Below are 6,088 nucleotides of genomic sequence, written 5' to 3' on the forward strand. Positions count from 1 at the left end.
GGACGACGCCGCACTTGATCGGCTGCGCTTAGAGATGCTGGGCAGCCCTATGGTCACCACCTCGTCACAGGCCGCGGTACCACCGCCACCTCCAGGCGAAATCACGCCGCGGTCCGATCTTGTTGAACGGGATGAGGATGATAGGGTTGAAACGGTAAGTACCCAGTGCAATGAACAGGTGAGGAGTGCTCTGGAGGATGCGATTCTGGAGTTTAGATACTCACCCGTCGAAAGCCGACCACGACTACCACGCTTGCCTATGCATAGACAAAATAGGGCGCTGGTGTGTGCTCTGGATTCGCTGTTGGAAAAATATTTTGAAAACAGCGAAGACCTCCTTGATACACACTCAATTATGTATTGCGCGGCTGTTGCTGCATGTCGTGTGGCTAATGTCAAATTCCCTGACAAGGACAGAGCCACACGACCAAAGTTAGCGGTACCAGCCTGGCAATGCAGGATTGAGCGTCGTATCGAGGGGGCCAGAGTACTCATTGGCAAACTATATTGCTTCAGGGAGGGTAATACCCGACCACGGGTGATGCGCTTTGTGAGGCGTGCATTTGTGGGGACTGGACTCAGTCCTCATGAATATATGTCACGTGTCACAGAGCGCATCGACTTCCTGAGGCAAAAAGTCTGTGCATGGGCGAGCCGTATTCGAAGGTATAAACGACGGGTAGAACGTTACACCCAGAATCGTATGTTCCAGAGTGACCAAAGGTGGGTATATAGAACTTGGGAGCAACCTGAGCAATGCGTGATGGACGGGAGCCGACCGGATGATGATGCCACAAACATGTTTTGGCGCAACCTCTGGTCGACGCCCGTCTATCACGAGGAGGGTGACTGGACATGTGATGTTGAGCGAGAGTGTGAAAAAATACCAGAAATGGAAGAGGTTAATATTACCTCCTCCGACGTAGCCTATGCAGTCCGTCCGATGCAGAATTGGAAATCACCAGGGCCGGACGGACTGCACAATTTCTGGTTAAAGTGGCTGCAAAGTTCGCACCCCTGTTTAGCATCACAGTTTCAGTCATCCTTAGAAGCCGGGTCGCTCCCACAGTTTCTAACAACAGGGATTACCCACCTGCTCCATAAATCAGGTAGTACCGCGGAACCCAAAAATTATAGACCGATCACTTGTTTACCGACGGTCTATAAACTTCTTACATCTATTTTGAGATTAAAAATAAATCAACATATTGAAAAATATTCAATTATGTCAACTTCTCAAAATGGATGTAAGAAGGGGTCCAGTGCTACTAAGGAGCTGCTCCTCACTGATATGGTCATCAGCCAACAGGTTCGGCGATCCCGAAAGAATTTGTCGACATGTTGGATAGACTATAAGAAGGCCTACGACTCGGTCCCCCATACATGGCTTAAGAGGGTATTGGAGTTGTATAAAATAAACTCAACTCTACGCGCCTTTCTTGCGTCATGTATGGAGCAATGGAGAACGGTTCTTCACTATCCAGGATGTCGAGAAATTGAAGGGACCGGCGATCCTATTAAGATCGAGCGGGGAATTTTCCAGGGTGACAGTTTGAGTCCACTTTGGTTTTGCCTGGCCTTGAACCCTCTGAGCACATTGCTAGAGGGCTCGGGGTTGGGCTATCCTTTGCGGAGAGGGGGTCAGGTTATATCCCATTTGCTTTACATGGACGATCTGAAACTGTTTGCCACCACAGAATTGCAGCTGATGAAGCTACTGAAGGTCACTGAAACTTTCAGTAGTTGCATCAGGATGGAATTTGGTGTGGACAAATGTGCAGTCATGCATGTAAAGCGAGGGGGAATTGTGGAATCTGAGGGAGTACAACTCTCAGATTCTATAAACCTGAGATCACTCTCCGCAAACGATACATATAAATACTTGGGTATGGCGGAGGGGTTAGGCATCAATGTGGCTGTTATGAAACAGTCATTACGGGAGCGTTTCTTTGGCCGCCTGAATAAGGTCCTAAAAAGTTCCTTATCAGGCGGCAACAAGGTTCGCGCCTTTAATGGTTGGGTCATGCCAGTCCTGATGTACTCTTTCGGCATACTCAAATGGACTCAAACTGAATTGGACGCCCTGGATAGGAAAGTCCGCACACTGCTGACCGCAGAACGAATGCATCACCCACGATCGTCAGTGATGAGACTGTACATCCCACGGAAATGTGGAGGCCGAGGCTTTTTAAATGCAAAGACGCTCCACAACCGCGAGGTGTGCAGTCTCAGAGAATATTTTCTCAAAAGCGACGTGGGTATGCACCGTGATATGGTGGCAGTGGACAGAGGACTCACCCCGCTGTCGTTGGCAAATGAGAACTGGCGCAAACCTGTCGTACTAACTACCCACGATCGCAGGGAGGTATGGCAGAGCAAACAGCTACACGGACGCTTCTTCGGGGCTCTTCATGGCCCCGATGTAGACTTCAAAGCGTCCGTATCTTGGCTACGCTTCGGTGACTTGTTTGGAGAAACCGAAGGGTTTGTATGTGCAATTATGGACGAAGTTATCCTTACGAATAACTACCGGAGATATATCGTGAAAGACGGGACGGTTGACATATGTCGGGCATGTCACCATCCGGGTGAGTCTATCAGACATATTATATCTGGTTGTTCTCGTTTGGCTAATGGTGAATATTTGCACAGACATAACCAAGTGGCCAAGATCATCCACCAGCAGCTTGCTCTGCAATACAACCTTGTAGACCTTGAGGTACCGTACTACAAGTATGCGCCCGACCCAGTTCTCGAAAAGGACCATATCACGTTGTACTGGGATCGATCTATCATCACAGACAGGACTATTGTAGCCAATAAGCCTGATATTGTGGTGATAGATCGATTAGCGCGCCGCGCGATGATAGTCGATGTCGCCGTTCCGCATGACGAGAACCTTGTGAAAGCTGAGAAAGAGAAACAAATAAAGTATCTCGACTTAGCGCACGAGGTTGTCGCCATGTGGAGTGTCGACACGGCTGTTGTTGTGCCGATTGTCGTTACGGCCAATGGTTTAATAGCCAAGAGCCTCGACGAACACCTCAGGAGGCTCTCGTTGGGCGGCTGGATCAAGGGACTGATTCAGAAGGCAGTACTCCTTGATACGGCACGTATTGTGAGGAGGTTTCTGTCTCTGGGACCCTAACCACCGGTACCTTGGACCCTGTGCCCGATATCGGTGGCAACCTATTTTTTATATTTTTAAATGTTTTTTATTTTTATATTTAATATTTAAAAATGTAAATAATATGTTAGAAAATAAATAAATGATGAAAAACTTAATCAATCACATCAAAGAAATAATTTTATGTAGAACTAGCTGTTGCCCGCAACTTCGTCTGCGTGGGCAATATAGAATAGTCAAAATACTACTTATCCCGTAGGTGCATTTTTTCACGTGACAGTATAATTAGGATTAGCACTTAGCAGTCGCATAGATTCATTGATCAAGGTTGTGTTGTGGATGTGACCATTTATCTAAACAAAAGAAGTAAAGTTTGTGACGTTGTGAATATCTCTGGATCTAGTCAGCCAATTTGGAAAATTATTAAGTATAGTGCGTAAGTAATTTTCACAGGAAACAGCTATGATCTATGTCTATATGCTTTGAGTCTGACAAAGCTGTCATTTGTACATTTTCTGCAGCTGCTGTGACTAATCAGAAGCCAGAAAGTCTGTCAGTCTTACCATGGATAATGTCTTGTAATGTGACTGGATTGAAGAGATCAGATAGGTAGTCGCTCCAAGCAAAATATTGGTACTCGAACAGATTCGGCGACTGGAAGCCAACACCAACATAGTTGGGGAATAGCTGGATGGATGATGAAATGAGTCATCATCATCAGCAGGCGCATAGGGTAGGATAGTTTCACTTACTCACTATGGTAAGGCTGACCCCACATTAGGCGTGCGCGATCCTCGGGCGTGTGAGTAGCGCGGGCGTCGCGAGCGCGCTGCGTGAACATGGCGTTTTGCTGCCCTGCGGCATGTGTGAAGAGAGCAAGCGACGCGCTCGAGGCGAGCACGCGGCGCTCGAGTTGCGTTCTTACCCCTTCGCCCGCTATCCCCGCCGCCCGCTAAACGCCTTAGCAGTTAAACGTCAAGGAGCGCGCTACAAATGCCGCAGGGCAGCAAAACGCGACGCTCACGCAACGCGCTCGCGACGCACGCGCGGCGCCCGCGCTACTCACCCGCCCGAGGATCGCGCACGCCTAATGTGGTGGCCTAAGCCGGGACTCCACCGAAATGTTTGCATTAGTTCACGAATAGGCAAAATGTACGTATCTGAGAGAGTCCACTTCATGTGTTCGTACTTGAAACCTGCAGTTTTGCCAAGATTTTCAAAATGTACGCTCGCAATTTGTCATTTCTTGGTGGAGCCAGCAAATCGAAAGAAACATAAGTGTTGTATACTGTGCGTCACTATCGCACACTGGGAAAATTTCGCTCTTGCGGAGGACGTTTTACCATATTTTGTGTCACACGTAAACAGGACGACAGTAAGTATCCACCGAAACACTTTCAAAGATCTGATGAACGAACAAATCAGACCTGACTTGGTCACCTGGGGCCAATCAGAGCTCTATGAAGCGATAATACGCTTTGGCTCCTACTGTTATTGTGGTTTCTGAAAATTTATTCACCTCATTCAACGATGAATGTAATTCTGATGGTACTATTAAGAACACTTGCTTAGCGCAGAAGCTGACGTTGGCAGGTCAACTCTTTTGACTTCTCGAATAGGATACCATTGGTTTTTGTGCAATGCACACCTGCAATGCATTCTGGAATAGGATAGGATATAGGTGGATAGGATTTGCAACAGAGAACAATTCTGTCTTTGTAATTGAATGATATCAAACGTTGTTTTATATAAAAGGTATTTTTTTTAGACTTGGCTCGGGTCTAACTGAGACTGTTCGTAATCGTGAACAGTGTATTAATTGCGATCGGAAGTTGAAAGTAAGCATGTCTCTGGTATGCGACGCGTATTTTGTACGTTTTCAGACGCGATAAGGCAGCTCCCATTTCTTATCTGCACTTTGTATCTGGGCTGGTTTTTAAAGCTACAGAATCCTACATTACCTACCTCACGCTTAGCAGCGCTTGCGAGAGATAGATCCTGATTTCTTCTAGGATTAAGTTTTCATATTTTGCATCAGAAAAAATAATACTACTCACTCAAAGTAATTTGTTTAAGGCCACCACATTAGTGGAAGATAAGCTAAACTATGTTTATGAAAAAATCCTGATATGAACTCCATCTGTAACTTTAAATTATAATTAATTGTTCCACTAAAGTCATCATTTTTGACATAATGTTCAAAAAATAATTTAGATGGCACCGTTTTAAATTTGGCTGAGATCTTTTAATTTTCCTTTCATCAAGGTAATAATTATAGTTGGATTTTGATGTGGCACGGCAAACTGACAAACACTATTGAAATGTCTATCGAAAAATTACACTACGTGTTAAAATATGGTGAATTACGGAAAATACACAACTCCATCTATTGAAATAATAGTATATAAAGAATGTAAATGGTAATTCATTGTTATTTACCACCTCGCTTCTTGATGTATTTTATTTACCACAGATGGAGCTACTTTAACCTGTACTGTTTTGTCAAACAGATTGCGTATCGTAATATTTTACATCTTGAATTCACTAAATTAATCATATCTTTTGATAGAGTGAACCGATTTCGATGAAACAAAGCCTAAGTAATACCCCAAGTTACGTAGAACTTTTGTATATAAGCATTGTCTGCATTAAATTCGTAGATTTTACGTGAATCCCGAACAAACAATCACTTTCTACAGATTTATTATATGTATAGAGTAATAGATTACAACTTATTTTGTACAAATTAAATATCCTTAAGAGTAAATATTAAAAGTTGTGGCAAGTTTTAACCAAAACTTTGCTGCCGACAATTTGGTTTAAAAAAATATCTAAGCATCAATTTAGGTACCTATTTGTTACACAATTCTAGTTGTTTTAATTGAATATTAAACCAGATATACCTAGTAGACTTTCTCTAGTGGCGTCCAAACCACATACAAGGAAGTAAAACAAAAATCA

This window comes from Helicoverpa armigera, chromosome 15 (assembly GCF_030705265.1).
Source record: "Helicoverpa armigera isolate CAAS_96S chromosome 15, ASM3070526v1, whole genome shotgun sequence".
In the NCBI taxonomy this organism is placed as follows: Eukaryota; Metazoa; Arthropoda; class Insecta; order Lepidoptera; family Noctuidae; genus Helicoverpa; species Helicoverpa armigera.